This window comes from Bufo gargarizans, chromosome 3 (genome assembly GCF_014858855.1).
Source record: "Bufo gargarizans isolate SCDJY-AF-19 chromosome 3, ASM1485885v1, whole genome shotgun sequence".
Lineage (NCBI taxonomy): Eukaryota > Metazoa > Chordata > Amphibia > Anura > Bufonidae > Bufo > Bufo gargarizans.
The window spans coordinates 488455340-488470614 of NC_058082.1; positions in this window are offsets into that span (position 1 = coordinate 488455340).

The following is a 15275-nucleotide window of genomic DNA, read 5'->3' on the forward strand; positions in this document are numbered from 1 at the left end:
AATCAGCCATGGGCCTATATATATGGCTCCAGGTAATCACTGTGTTGTTTGGTGATATGGTGTGTACCACACTCGACATGGACCAGAGGAAGCAAAGGAAAGAGCTGTCTCAAGAGATCAGAAAGAAAATTATAGACAAGCATGTTAAAGGTAAAGGCTATAAGACCATCTCCAAGCAACTAGATGTTCCTGTGAGTACAGTTGCACATATTATTCATAAGTTTAAGATCCATGGGACTGTAGCCAACCTCCCTGGACGTGGCCGCAGGAGGAAAATTGATGACAAATCTAAGAGACGGATAATCCGAATGGTAACAAAAGAGCCTAGAAAGACTTCTAAAGAGATTCAAGGTGAACTTCATGCTCAAGGAACATCAGTGTCAGATCGCACCATCCGTCGTTGTTTGAGCCAAAGTGGACTACATGGGAGACGACCAAGGAGGACACCATTGTTGAAAACGAATCATAAAAAAGCAAGACTGGAATATGCCAAACTACATGTTGACAAGCCACAAAGCTTCTGGGAGAATGTCCTGTGGACAGATGAGACAAAAATCGAAGTTTTTGCCAAGGCACATCAGCTGTATGTTCACAGACGAAAAAATGAAGCATATCAAGAAAAGAACACTGTCCCTACTGTGAAACATGGAGGAGGCTCTGTTATGTTCTGGGGCTGCTTTGCTGCGTCTGGCACAGGGTGTCTTGAATCTGTGCAGGGTACAATGAAATCTCAAGACTATCAAGGAATTCTAGAGAGAAATGTACTAGCCAGTGTCAGAAAGCTTGGTCTCAGTCGCAGGTCATGGGTCTTGCAACAGGACAATGACCCAAAACACACCGCTAAAAACACCCAAGAATGGCTAAGAGGAAAAAATTGGACTATTCTAAAGTGGCCTTCTATGAGCCCTGACCTCAATCCTATTGAGCATCTTTGGAAGGAGCTGAAACATGCAGTCTGGAAAAGGCACCCTTCAAACCGGACACAACTGGAGCAGTTTGCTCATGAGGAGTGGGCCAAAATACCTGCTGAGAGGTGCAGATGTCTCATTGACAGTTACAGGAAGCGTTTGATTGCAGTGATTGCCTCAAAAGGTTGCGCAACAAAATATTAAGTTAGGGGTACCATCATTTTTGTCCATGCCTGTTTCATGAGTTTATTTTTTTACATAATTCTGTTGAAGCATGGTTGAAAAACAATGTCTGACTTTCATTGGTTAACATTTATAGAATTTTAATTTATTATTACTTTTGTCAGATTAAAGTTATTTCTGTGACCATTGTGACTTTTTCTTTCATTGACCAAAGGGTACCAACAATTTTGTCCACGTCTGTATGTAGATGGGATTTGTGTGCCAGGGCTGCTTTATAATCACAGTCCAGCCATAGATATACATTTGGGGACACACTTCAGTATAATGCCTCTACACAGTATGAACCTAGCTGTAGCTTGATGAATGCACTATGTGAGTCTTCCACAGCATTTCAAAATGTAGATTCTAATCTCCATGGGTCATGATTCCAACATCCCTGACAAACAACAGATTTTGCTGAGGAAAGTTGTGACCAGACAAGCATTTCTCTTGTAGCAGCCTCTGAATGAATGGCCATCCATAAAATAAAAAGATGTCTCAAGGCCACCAGAGCAGGAGCTGCCCTGTTATACAGATTCTCCATTCTAGCTAATAGAAATAGGTCTCGAGTGGAGTAGGGCATATGGACAGAGTTTGTCTTCGACCACACTCATTGTTTACAGTATGTTTGTTGGTATTCGCTTCTCTATTCTCTATAATCTTGTATGTTTGCAATAAAGTTCACTGACTGCATCACAGATCATAAAAATACTGTAGGGATTACTTGATATATGAAGTTTAGTAAAAATATGTTTTTAGTTATACAGACTATTAATGGGAGATTCCAGGATTTTTAATATTTATGACCTATCCTCAGGAAAGACCATTAATATCAGTTAGACGAGCGTCAATAATATATGCAAAGATGAGAAAATGTAACTTAAGAAACTTTAATATATTTTATTACAGAAATGTGCCTTTTTCTCTGTGTTCATATTGCGCTTTTGTCCCACATTTAACATATACACATAATGTATAAGTTGAACGGATGCCTATGACGAATGCCATATCGTGGCCTCTGTCACCATAGGGTTCCATTTAAAAAAATATTTACCAAATATATATATATATATATATATATATAAGTTACTATAACTAGAGATGAGCTAATTTTTTTTAAAATTTGATTTGCCGGTTCTCTGAATTTTACGGGAAAAATTTGGTACGATCCAAATATATTCACGCCAAATTATGTTAAAAAACATCTATTTCCTGGCTGCTGAGAGCCTTTATAGCAATGTAGAACAATGTGCCTTGTAGTAACACGCATAGGGAGTCTGCTTTGGTAGTGAAATTATACTGTGATTCCGTATGACATGCAGATGACAGGCGTCGCTCTTAGAATCACTGCACACTTCACTTAGGGCAGTCCCGTGGCCAAAACTGACCAAATAACTCAAGCACAAACTCAACCTTACAGGTCGATGTTAGCGCCAAGAAGAAGCGTACTCCTTTTACACTGTCAGCTGATTCCACATTGATGTCTACAGAACCTGTTCTATTAAACACATATACAAGTAGAGCTCCCGGACAGAGTGGAGAGGGTGTCAGCAGTAAGTTTGTGTTGACGTCACAGATTAATTTGCCCTTCCTCTGATTCGTCAGAACAATAACCCACAAAAAACAGATCTTGTCTGTGGAGCAAACGCCTTCACTCGGTCAGCATTTGCTTAATAATTCATCAGTATTGCTAATGCCAAAAAAAACTGGAGTGGATCTAAAACAGAGATGACATGTAAATTGAATATTTGCATGTCTTCTCTGTTTTGTACCCTCTCCTCCTTTTGGCTAACAAATCATAAGCCAATTCTGATGGGACCATACAGGCCTTACAGCTGTAACACAGACAGGATCCGTTGTGCGTCTCATTTTTCGTTCATTCTGACAGATAAGAAGAAAGGTCAAATCATGATGTCAGCCAGGCCAAAAGGCAAAATAGAGGCCCAGTGATGAAGTGGGGAGGTTGGGAACAGCATGAGAAGTCCACAGAGTGGACCTACGGTGAGGTGTAAACAGCATGAGGAGAACATAGAGTGGCCTAATGACAGGGTCTGGAGGTTGCGGCTGCATCAGGAGGCCACAGAGTGGCATGACAGCTAAAGATTGTGGAGGTGGCAGCAGCATGAGGAGGCTACAGAGTGGCACGAAGATAAAGTGTGGAGGTGGCAGCCGCATGAGGAGGCCAGAGTAGCACGATGATGAGAGATTGTGGAGGTGGAAGCAACATGAGGAGGCCACAGAGTGGCACAATGACAGAGTCTGGAGTTGGCAGCAGTATGAGGAGGCCACTGAGTGGCACAATGAACGAGTCTGGAGTTGGCAGCAGTATGAGGAGGTTACCGAGTGGCACAATGACAGAGTCTGGAGGTGGCGGCAGCAGCAGCATAAGGAGGAGGCCACCGAGTGGCACAATGACCGAGTCTAGAGGTGGCAGCAGTATGAGGAGGCCACCTAGTGGCACAATGACCGAGTCTGGAGGTGGCAGCAGCATGAGGAGACCATAGAGTAGCACAACAACGAGAGATTGTGGAGGTGGCAGCAGCATGAGGAGGCCACAGAGTTGCACAAAAACAAAGTGTTGAGGTGTCAGTAGCATAAGGAGGCCAGGGTAGCACAACCACAAGAGATTGTGGAGGTGGTAACAGCATGAGGAGGCTACAGAGTGGCCCAATGACAGAGTGTGGAGTTGGCAGCAGCATCAGGAGGAGGCCACAAAGTGGCAAGGTGAAATAGTGTGGAGATGGCAGCAGCAGCATCAGGATACCACAGAGTGGCAAGGTGACATAGTGTGGAAATGGCAGTAGCAGCAGCAGCATCAGGAGGATACCACAGAGTGGCAAGGTGACCAAGTGTGGATATGGCAGTAGCAGCAGCATCAGGATACCACAGAGTGGCAAGGTGACATAGCGTAGAGATGGCAGTAGCAGCAGCAGCATCAGGAGGATACCACAGAGTGGCAAGGTGACATAGTGTGGAGATTGCAGTAGCAGCAGCAGCATAAGAAGGACACCACAGAGTGGCAAGGTGACATACCGTAGTGTGGAGATGCCAGCACCAGAATCAGGATGCCACATATGTTAACGCAGGGCTGTGGTGCCAACATTGGCAACCTGGCCACGCTTCACCTTCTGCCCACATATTCTACATTAGGCCATGTTAACCTCCTCCGACGGCTTAACAAAAAACTGCCACACAGCCGAGTAGGTGATTTTCCCCCCAACAGTTCGCACTGACTGACTGCTACCGCCGCTGCTTCCGTGAACGCCTGCACTAGTGTTGAGCTTGAATATTCAAATAGTGAATATTAATCGCGAATATTGCAACTTCGTAAAGTTGCGAATATTACGAATATTGTGCTATATATTCGCTATATCGAATATTCGTCATTTTTTTTACATCTGAAAACATGATTCTTCCCTGCTTCTTTCTTGTGGGTCAATATATCATTGGCCCACAAGCAACTTAAGCAGGGAGGAATCATGTTTTCATATGGAAAATAAAATGACCAATATTCTAAAAAACGACTATATAGCAATATAGTGAATATATTCGTTATTTAGAATTTTTGCATTATTTTCTGTACAGTTGTTTGCATACTCCTCCCCATCACCATGGAAACACCTGTGGGTTAGAAAATACCATCGGATTAGAGTTTTTCAGATTGTATATTGTAACCCACAGGCGTTCCCATGGTGACGGGGACACTTGTCGGGGAGCAGTATGCCAAAAGAATAACAGTACACATTGGAAAAAAAAATCTAAAAAACAAAGTTATAGCAATATAGCGAATATTTGTGAAATACACATATAGACTGCAATTTAGCTAATATAGTGCTATAGTATTTTTTTTAATAGTGTAAATTCTTTCCAAAACTGAAGTTTAGAAGAGGCAAAAGAATTAGACAAAAAAAAAAGAGATTATGGCACTATATTAGCTAAATTACAGTCTATATGTGTATTTTACGAATATTCTTTATATTGTTAAAACTTAGTTTTTTAGAATATTCGTAATATTCTAAAAGACGAAGTTATAGCAATATAGTGAATATTCGTAAAATACACATATTAGCCTAGCCATAGGAAAGTTGCCTTAAACAGTTAAAAGAAAATTTGCAATCCGCGAAAAATTTAATCACATATTATTCGCAATAAATTGAATGATAACGAATATTCGATTTTGATGCATATAAGACGAATATTCAATCGAATATTCGCGAAATATCGCAAAATCGAATATGGCACCTCCCACTCATCACTAGCCTGCACTACTACTAGGCTGCTGCGAAGCAGGTGGTCTACCCCGGGCACATTTGGCTCTCGACCGCCCACTGCTACCACCCTGCTAACTCCCAGCCATGCTTTCAACACATATAACCGCCGATGTGAACTGAGAATATATATTTCATTTTGTACTGAAATAGGCCACTAAATGCTTTCAACACATATAACCACCGACGTGAACTGAGAATGTATTTTTCTTTTTGTACTGAAATATGCCACTAAACGCTTTCAAGACATACAACTGCCGAAGTGAACTGAAAATATATATTTTTTTTTCTGTACTGAAAAAAGCCTCTAAACGCTTTCACCACAAATAAATGCAACTGTGAAGTGTGTATATATTTTTTTCCTTTTGGTAATAAAATAGGACACTGAATGCTTTCACCATATATAACTGCAGAAGTAAAATGCATATATATTTTTCCTTTTTGTACTGAAATAGGCCACTAAACTCTTTCAACACAAATAAATGCAACAGTGAAGTGCATATTTTTCTTTCCTTTTTGTACTGAAATAGGACACTGAACGCTTTCACCACATATAACTGCAGAAGGGAAATGCGTAAATATTTTTCCTTTTTGTAATGAAATAGGCCACTAAACTCTTTCAACACAAAAAACTGCAGAAGTGAAATGTGTATATATTTTTCTTTTTCCACAGATATAAGCCACTAAAGGCTTTTCAACATAGCACTTGCACCCCAATAACAAGAACAAATTGATTGAATGCCAAAGCTGTATAATGGCTATTTGAATCCCCCAATAATGTTTCCCTGCACTTGTAAATCACATTTTTTTTCACAATCCATTCCTATTGCTGTCCCTAGCGCCTTCTCACGTCTGTCCCTGCAGTAAGAAAACTGGAAAATGTCTGACTCTAAGATGACCCCCATATTTATAGGGCTGTGACATCACAGGGCTGGCTGGCTGGCTGATGATTGGCTGCCTGCATGGCATTATGGGTCATCCCGCCTTCCCAGAGTTGCTTACCCCATGTCCTCACATGTGTAGCTGCCATTGTAGCCACCATTTTAGGAAAAATTGTGATTTGTTACCACAAACAGCGCGGAAATTTGCATTCGTTGTAAATCAAATTTTTCCGGAAATTCGGATCGAATTCCACTTAGTCTAATTCGATTCGCTCATCTTTATAAATAATAATACTATAATAAAACTATAAATAATAAAACTATACATTTTATTATTTTTAGTTATTTTTTTACATCCTTTTACCTTCCCTCAATTTGGTCCATCTGAGAACATAAAAACAAAAATAAAAACAAAAACAAAAAATAAAATAAATACAAAAATAATTACAGAAGCAAAAGAAGAATATTAACCTTTAATAGGTAGTTATATGTGTTCCACTACAGAGAGAAAGAAAAGTATATAAGAAAAAGGAAAAAGTAAAGATAAATCCTAGGACAATGTGTGAATAAAAAATACTTAGGCATATGTCCTTAAGGTTAAAAATGACTAATTACATGTCTCCAAGGTCAAACAATAGGCAATCTACCTATTTCTGAAAAAAAAAAAAAAAATATTGAAAACGCATTGAAAACACATCGAAAATGCAAGTGTGTTTGTCTGCTGTATATTTCAGATAATTAGTATGGGTCCATCAAAAAATATGTCTCCAGAACTGATATATTTAGATATACAGTCAGGTCCATAAATATTGGGACATTGACACAATTCTAAATTTTTTGGCTCTATTCAACACAACAATGGATTTGAAATGAAACAAACAAGATGTGCTTTAACTGCAGACTGTCAGCTTTAATTTGAGAGTATTTACATCCAAATCAGGTGAACGGTGTAGGAATTACAACAGTTTGCATATGTGCCTCCCACTTGTTAAGGGACCAAAAGTAATAGGACATTAAGCTTCTCAGCAGTTTTATGGCCAGGTGTGTGCTATTCCCTCATTATCCCAATTACAATGAGCAGATAAAAGGTCCAGAGTTCATTTCAAGTGTGCTATTTGCATTTGGAATTGTGTTGATGTCCCAATATTTATGGACCTGACTGTATTAAGATTAATGATATGTTCTGATGTTTTTTGGTTTACTATGTTAATACTTGTTATATATTATTTGTTATGTCTTACATATGTCAACTATTCAACTTAGGATTCATCTTATATTGTATGTGAGTCTGCAGATCCATTCCATCTTTTTGCTGGATCCTATAGAGAAATCTTGATCCACCCAAGAATTTAGTATAAATAGTAGAGGAAAATGGATTACATGTAACAGCCACTGAAGAAGGAGCCGGCAGCTACGGAACGCATATGGTGTAATTACTGTAATCCAAAGGACATCCCCGGTATCATTATAGTTGCAATATATGAGAGCAGAGCTAAATCGCTGGACACAAAATCCAATACTACTTGCAACACGCCAGACCTGCAGGGTATAGCGAAGTGAGGTCACGGTTATGGGCAATCGAGGGTTGCTCACTGTATTGGAGAACCCTGGGCAGGCATGTGGCAGTGAAGGAGAGGTGGACACGGTTCCTCTGGGGCACACTCTGTATGTAGGGACCAGGTCTGATGGTGGATGAGGTGCCCTGGATGTTACGGGTATTTTGAGTGCCTGGGGCAAGGTCCCTTTAAGGTTCGTGACGCCACTGCCTTTGACGGTGGCACACCTGTTGATAGTTGGAATAAGTGAGGTACACAGGTGGTATAGTGAACCAAACGTTGCTTTACTAAACAGTCCAACTTTGTACATGCAGATGGTGACACAGTCTCTTAGTTCACAGATTAGAAGCAGGCTTATTTCACAAGATGGCAGGTATTGATTATGCAAGATACTCAGAGGGTAAATCCACAATGCACTCAGAATCAGGTTGTACCTTTCCTCAGAAATAGCGTACACTGTTCTTTCTAGAACTCCTGTCTGGCTTTCTATCCCAAGGCCCGGATACCTAAATGGTGGCTTAAATCCTTGGTAAATATCTCTTCCTCTGGTATTAATTAAATCCTTGCTTTACTTTCTAATGCATCTGCCCATCAGGGTTACTTATCTTTCCCTGTGATATCCTTACTTGTCTGGTGGATGACTGTGGGTTTCTCCCAGGAGGTTCTGTCCTGCTACTGGGGTGGCTTCAGAGCTAACTAAGGCTCTCTTGGCTTCAGGCAGGCTAGGTCTCCTCACTAGCCTCCTGGTCATAGCTAGCAGCCAGGGCTATCAAGCTGCATGTCAGGAGGAGGCCCTCTAGCTTCTGTCTTCTCAGACTCCTGACTCTGCACTAACTCTCCCTGTCTGGGCCTGGACATTTATACTAGGGGCTCCCTATCTCCCTCTAGTGTCTGGGATGTCTAACTACACCCAACTAGGCCTGCTATTGCATCATACAGGGGTACATTGCACATAAAAACACATTAGAAAATACATTAAATGCACAATTGAATATAACATTTCTGTCCCTTGTGAGTAGGTATAACGCGCACATCAATTGACCCTTGTGTAGTGCCCACCCCTACCTAATGGGACACTACATACTTAACAAACAGCGGTATCGGAGGGTAAGAGAGGAGCTCAAACATGTTGGATGCCAAGTAAAGGCATTGCACAAGTCGATACACGGGGAGCCAGGAGATCTGGCCCGGCTGAAGGCAATACACAGCTCTCGCACGAATGACAAAACCTGGGAAGAGATCGGTAAAGTCTAACTGTTAGCAGTAAAAGAATGTTACATTCTCTCTCTCTCTCTCTCTATATATATATATATATATATTCATACTAAACTGATAACAACCACTCTAGTTACCGACCATAACGCTATATGGGAAATAAATAAGAGACATATAACAAATATATTGATAATTGTGAACTTTGATTCTTAAATGATTTATTTTTTCTTGGATCAAGCAATATTGTTTATCATTTTCTGGATATTTGGTTTTTAGAATATGATCTCATCTACCTCAATTATTTATATAAAATAGAAATCATGTTCATACTTACCTGATTAAGAATCACAAATATATATAATTAACAGTTGACTAACCACCTTATGAAATTTTGATGCGAACACGTCTTTTGTATTTTTTCCATTTTTTTATTTTTTAATATATTTTTTACATATTTTTTTATTGTTTTTGTAGTGTATATTTGACTTAATTGTTCATTTGTATTTGATATATTTGAAGTATTAAAGAACAAATCCTCAACGCAATCCTAAGTGATTGAGTGCCTGTTAACACTTTGTAATTCTGGAGCATCTATTTTATAGCAGCTCTTTTGTTTCTTTAGCTTTGTGGGTGGACAGCAGCTCATCAAGCACCTGCATCTCCCAGGAAAGTTTTCTCTTGTCAACCCCTCCGGCATAGAAAATAGTTCCTTGTAAACAGCCTCAGTAACCCTACTAATAAATTGCACTATAGTATGCAAAATGATTTCTTTCTCCACTGTCCAGAGAGAGAGGGAGAGAAATAGCTATATATTTCTATGGACCGTTTCACTAAGCGATCGCTATGCCAGCACTGACAGGAGAAAGAGAGGGAGCAGGGAAGCTACTGAGCATGTTAATCCACTACTGATGCAGCAGAAGGTAGACTTGAATTTCAGCCGCATAAGAAAAATCAGTGTAGGCTACCAGAGTGGAAAATGTAATGTACAATAAATGTAAAAAAAATAGCAATATTTGTATTGCATCTAACTACTTCCCAACATCTGTAGTACATGCATAGTGCAGTGGGCAAGGAGTTCCTGTATTCTGCTGTACATGTACAGCACACTGATAGGGCGGGCACAGGAGCTGTATTTGCTCGATCAGAGCAGGTTCCTGGCTGTAACTGCCATCAGTTTAAGGCCTCTTTCACACGAACGTAAGGGCTCCGTGCCCATGCTGCAGACTGCAAATTGCAGTCCGCAATGCACGGGCACCGACCATGGGGCAGCTGCATGCGGATCGCAGACCCATTCATTTGTTCTATCTTTTTGCGAAATGGAAAAACGGAATGGAACACCACATAAGCACTATGTAGTGAATGGGTCTGCATCCGTGATGCGGAATGCACACGGCTGGTGACCCGTGTATTGCAGAACCGCCGTATGCGGCCCACAGCATGGGCACGGAGCCCTTGCATTCGTGTGAAAGAGGCCTAACTCTTTAGATGCTCCAGTCAATGCTGACCCCTGTATCTAAGAAGTTTGCTATTTTGCCACCTCTCTCCCCATCGGCTTTCCACAAGTAGTGATGAGCGGCAGGGGTCATATTCGAATTTGCGATATTTGTTTTATTCGACGATTTTTTGATCATCATGCAGTATTTGCACGTGCGTTGGGGTCCATTCACACGTCTGTAAGTGTTTTCGATACAGGGACATGGACACCTGCATTGTGCGATCCGCAACTTGCGGACCGCACGTTACACACACCATAATACAGGATGCCTTTCCTGGTCCGCAATTGCGGACAAGGTGGACATGTTCTATCATTTCTTTTTTCGGGAACGACTTTTTGGATCCCGAAGAGATGTATCCCGAAAAAATGGATGCGGATCCCGAAAATGCAGATGCGGATCCAGGAAATGTGGATTTGCATCCGTTCCAGTCCAATTGAAAGTGAATGGGTCTCAAAGTTGCGGAGCGAATGCGGACCCAAATTGCGGACGTGTGAATGGACCCTTATTCTTGTGCACTATCTTTTCAGATTGTACATTTACTGTGATATATTCCAACACATTTTTTTCATTACATTGTATTTTATTTTAGTTTTACAAATGCAGCACGCCAGACCTGCAGGGTATTAGCGACAGTGAGGTCACGGTATGGGCAATCGAGGGTTACTCACTTTTCTGAGGAGAACTCTGGGCAGGCATGCAACAGTGAAAGAGAGGTAGACACTAGTTCCTCTGGGGCACACTCTGTAGATAGGGACCAGGCCTGATGGTATGTGGGGTGCCCTGGATGTTGTAGGTGTTTTGAGTGCCTTAGGTAAGGTCCCTTTAAGAATCGTGACGCCAGTGCCTGTAACGGTGGCACACCGGTTTGCAGGAGGATTAATAGAGTACACAGTTGGTAAACCAAACGTTGCTTTACTTGGTGAAACAGTCCAACTTTTTGCAATCAGTTGCAGTGGTGTATAATGCAGTCCTTTACAGTACAAAATGCACACCAGGTTTACTTCACAGCAGGTTTCAATCTTGCAAGATACTTGGAGGGTAAACAGTTAATGCTTTGCAGTACAATGCTGCTCTATCCCCACAGCTATTCTAGCTGGCTGGATCCCAAGGCCCGGATGCCTAAGTGCTGGCTTAAATCCTTGGTATAAAATCCTTCCTCCAGTATTGGCACTTGCTTAAGGTTACAATACCTTCTTTTCCTAGCTGTCTTCACTGCTGGATTGGAAAGGTGGCTGCAGGTTTCTCCCAGGAGGTGCTGTCCTACTACTGGGGTATTTCAACTGAGCTATCCTTAGCCTCAGGAGCTTCAGGCTGACTAGGTGACTCCTCTAGTCCCCTGGAATACACTAACTTCTCCCCTGTCTGGGCCATCATATATAACTAGGGCTCTCTAGCTCCCTCTAACGCCTGGGAGGCTAAACTGCACCCTGACCTCGGCGCAACATGGAGGGTCTGACCATCTGAAAGCGGCAGCCTGAAAGACAAAGGAAGAACATGCATACACAGCAATCACCACATTAACAATATAAAAATTAACAAACAGTGTCACTGAAAGGAGTGGTGAAAAAGGGGCATCGTTCTCTTCTCTCAGGATATGTAATGGAACAGGGGCGCTGACCTGGTGCAGCGTATCAATAAACTAGGATAGTCCATTATAAAACTTTAAATTTAAACAGTCCATAAAAATGCAAACAAACATAAGTCCTTGGAGGCTCAAAGGATCACATGAGTCCATACCCAGGCTTGCAAAGGTTAAACAGGGGTTTCCCGTGAGGGGCTACCTGGGCCCATAATGTAGTCTCCAAACCTCACAGGTGAGTGCCCCCTGGTAGAACGGGTGGACCTCCTTACTGGCAGGGGTTCTTCCTGCCCGGACTCAGGAAGGTCAAAGGAGTCCACCGCCTTTGGAGCTACTTCAGGAGCTCTCTGGGGTAAGGTGTTCTGAGGCTGAGGGCTAACAGGAACAGGAGCAGGAACCATTAAGTTCAACCAGGGCATGAGGAACCAGTGGAGCGGCTCTTTGTCATGGATTAGGTTCTCCACAGCCTGCATAGGGTCCATAGGTGGAGCCGGCAACTCCGCTTCAGAAGGCTCAGGCTCCATATCCTCTGCCGCTGGTTCTCCTTCTATACAAGGCTTGAGATGGTTCCTATGAACGATTTGGGAACCTTTTCCTTCTCTGGAGACTTGATAAATATGTGCTTCAGCATTGGGGATGGCAGAAATAATATAGGGAATCCTTTCCCATTTGCTGTCCAACTTGCTGGTCCGGTGGTTGTTTTTCAACCACCCCTTGTCTCCAAGAGCCAGGGGTTCCGCATGGGCAGCCTGGTCATAGTCTTTTTGCTGCCTTTCTCGAACATTCTCCATGCGTTCCTGGACGATCTCCTTAGCATTGAGGAGACGTCTTTGGTGTTCCACTACCCAATCCGTCCTTGGCAGTGGGTTGATCACATCCGGTACTTGCACACCCAGGGAGTGATCCGCAGGCAATCTCCCTTGTCGGCCAAACATCAAATAGAACTGGGTGTAACCGGTGAAACAATGAATGGTGTTGTTGTAAGTGTACATGAGCTGCGGCAACAGAGTAGGCCAATCACCCCTCGTATCAGGGGGTACTGCTCTCAGGTTTTTAATGAGAGTCTTATTAATTTTTTCGCAGAGTCCGTTACCTTGCGGATGATAGGCAGTGGTCCGGACTTTCTGGCAGTTATGCAGCAGGCACATCCCATGAAACAGCTGTGACTCAAACGCAGACCCTTGGTCAGTGAGGATCCTTTCTGGGCAGCCGTAGGGCAGTAGAAAATGCTTCCAGAACGCCTCCGCTGTAGTCTTGGCTGTCAGGTCTTTCACAGGCACTGCTACGACAAACTTGGTGAAGTGATCAATAATAGTCATAGCATAAGAATACCCTGAGCGACTCGGCACATGGTCAATAGCCACAAGTTCTAAAGGAGTTTTACTTACGATAGGATGGAGAGGCGCCCTCTGGTCATGGCGTTCAGTTCGCCCCACAGCACAGGCAGTGCATTCTCGGCACCATTTCTCAATATCTTCTCTCATCCCAATCCAATAGAATCTTCTGCGAATGGTGGCCTCAGTCTTCTGCACACCGAAGTGTCCGGACTGGTTGTGATACATATCCAGCACCAGGCTGGCATCCCGACGTGGTAGGAGAATTTGGTACACTCTATCACAGGACACTGGATCCAGACTCCTTCTGAGCAACAGGCCTCTTTGAAGGAATAGTTGGTGGTGATGTCTCCACAGTCTCGCTGGTTCTGGGTCTGCACTCTTCCTACGGATTCTCTCAGGGATTTTCCCACTGGTAAGGAAGTCGAGCAGTTCACCGAGGACTCTACTTTCGGACTGGAGCTTAATCCACCTTTCTTGATCGCCTCTAGACTCAGGACCTCCGATGAGGAAGGATCAGCAGCAGAGAGATCTTCAGTACAGATATTATCCTGCTGGGCAAATTTATTGTAGAACGCTGGCATTTCCACTTCTTCCCAGGTATCTTTTGGTTCCTCTGGGGCCTCTGTAGTGGAGAGCCGCGACAGAGCATCAGCGTTATCGTTGGAGCGGCCTGCCCGGTATTTCACAGTGAAGTCATAGTTGGCAAGGCGGGAGGCCCATCTTTGCTCCAGTGCCCCAAGTTTGGCGGTATTCAGATGCGCCAGGGGATTATTGTCCGTGAAGGCAACAAATGGTGTGGCAGCGAGATAGTCTTTAAACTTTTCGGTCACAGCCCACACTAAGGCAAGAAACTCCAGCTTGAAAGAACTGTAATTCTGGTTGTTCTTTTCAGCTCCCTTCAGGGATCTGCTGGCGTAGGCAATTACCCTTTCTTTGTTATCTTGCACTTGAGCCAACATGGCCCCCAGGCCTCTTTTACTGGCATCTGTGTAGAGGTGGAATGGCTTCTGATAATCTGGGTAACCCAGAACAGGGGGTTCAGTCAACTTCTTCTTTAGGAGTTGAAAGGCAATTTCCCGTTCTTCATTCCATTCAACAGGAATAGGGGTTTTTGGGCTCTTCTTTGGATGCCCCCTCAGGAGTTCCTGGATGGGATCCGCAATTTGTGCGAAATGTGGGATGAAACGTCTGTAATACCCTGCAAAACTGAGAAAGCTTCTCACCTCTTTCACGGTCGTAGGAGTAGGCCAGTTGCGGACAGCAGCCAGTTTATCAGGATCAGGCTGTACTCCTTCGGCACTAACAACGTGCCCGAGGTATTTCACCGCTGGTTTTAGCAGGTGGCACTTGGATGGCTTGATTTAGAGGCCATATTTAGTAAGAACTTGAAACACCTCACCCAGGTGCTTTAAATGGTCCTCATACAGGTATAATAGTACAGTCTCAAAATTCCTATGGCTAAACAACGTTCCATCAGCCTCTGGAATGTCCCTGGAGCGTTACACAGTCCAAACGGCATATAATTGAATTCAAACAGGCCCATAGGTGTAGTGAAAGCAGTCTTTTCTCGATCTTCTGGGGCCATGGGCACTTGCCAGTACCCACTGGTTAAGTGCAAGGTGGAGAAATAGGCTGATGACCCCAGGGCAGTCAAGGACTCTTCAATGCGTGGCAATGGATAGGCATCTTTGTGGGTGATTTGATTAATTTTTCTGTAATCCATGCAGAACCTTATGCTGCCATCTTTTTTTCAGACAAGAACTAGGGGCGCAGCCCAGGGACTATGACTGTCCCGGAATATATTAGAGTCTTT